The sequence below is a fragment of the Schistocerca gregaria genome, unplaced genomic scaffold (assembly GCF_023897955.1).
Source record: "Schistocerca gregaria isolate iqSchGreg1 unplaced genomic scaffold, iqSchGreg1.2 ptg000467l, whole genome shotgun sequence".
In the NCBI taxonomy this organism is placed as follows: Eukaryota; Metazoa; Arthropoda; class Insecta; order Orthoptera; family Acrididae; genus Schistocerca; species Schistocerca gregaria.
In genome coordinates, this window is record NW_026061881.1 from 72,332 (window position 1) to 73,987 (window position 1,656).

Genomic DNA, 1,656 nt, shown 5'->3' on the forward strand with positions numbered 1-1,656 from the left:
TTCAGTAAATTCATTTACTTGGTTGACCGAATCACAATGAACTAGCTGCCTTGACTACCCAGTGCATAAATTCGACTTTATTTTGTAATCACCGAAATAAAATCACGTACCTGCCACCTACACAGAACAGCCAACAGTGTAGGATGCACAAATTTGAAAAGGAAGTGTTTCTTTCCACTTGAGCTACTGTATTGCGCCATCTCTTTGTTGAAAACGTCGTGCATTGCAAATGTCGCATTTCATAAGTAAAGTTTTGTATTCCTAGAAACCCAAAATTTGTTTGTCAGCTGCGGGAAGAGGAGTTACCTGTTGTGCAGCATTGTAAGTTTTCACCATTGCACTATGAGCCGAAAGTATTTTTTTGCGATTTCCTTATCGATGTTTTATCTGACTGCTTGTAGCTCTTTCACAGAAGGGATAAAAACGTTACAGTCAGCGAGACTGGAAGTGCGAACCATAACAGATGCTATTTCTCAGGTCAGCGCATTACCATAGAGCTGGCGTAGAAGTACGTGTCTTAGCTTACTCTTACGAGTTCGATAATGTCTAGCACTCGTAAACCGCTATTTAAAGGACGAGATTAGTTGCGATTTCCACGTGCAACGACTTTCCTGGGCTGAAAACCGTAAATTTACAATCTTTTGTTACACCTAACGTGATAATAAATCAGATTATTCAATGGAAATGACAGGTAAAATCAAGTGAACTTTGAGGATAAATTCCGTGCGCACCAGGAAGGAACTCGTCGATCACAGAGTTGCCAAACATACGTTGCCTTGTTGTCAAATCTCAGTTACAGTACCAGCAGAAAGAAGACGAACCGATGTGATCGTACAGCGGGCTGGGAAGTGACCATAGCTGGTGTCTCCAAGTCGCGGTTGCTACAGCCTGGAATACGTAATGCGTCTGATTCGCATTTCTGTAACTAGGTTTAGGGACTGGAGCGTGGTTACTAATAATACTCCAAACTGACTGAAAACTAAGCATCATATACCAGTAACTCTCACAGTTGTTTTTATATTTATTTCGTAAGTGTACTAAAAACTAAGAAGCTCATTCAGAGACGTCTTGATGCCTCGCCGATAGTCGAGCAAAACAAACAAATAAAGAAAAAAAGAATGTGTGTGTGTATGAGAGAGAGAGAGAGAGAGAGAGAGAGAGAGAGAGAGAGAGAGAGAGAGAGAGAGAGAGAGAGAGAGAAATCAAAAAGAATGAGAGAGAGTAAGAAATTGTTGTAAAGAAATTGAATCATGGTATGTAAAGAAATCTTTCATTAAAATTACACGTTACACATCATTACGAAATATCGTATTCATGATCTATGAAACAAAAATTGATCTAATGTAATCTAATCATATCATATTGATGGCTATCCATGAAGAGTCATGAATTACCGAAATTTTTGCCAATACCAGTAATGAAATCTAAACTTGAAAATAAAAGACGACAATTTTTGTAATAAACCTGGACTCCTAACAAGACAATTTCGTCCCTGTTAACTAACCACGAAAGATGTCTGATATACCTCCAAGCTCAAGTAACAAAGTGCGCATGCATTTAAAGATTAAGTGCATGATGTGAAGTTATATGACGGAGATACGAACCCAACACGTAATCGTATTGTTAATTAAGTAAAATCAAATGTTACGTATCGGT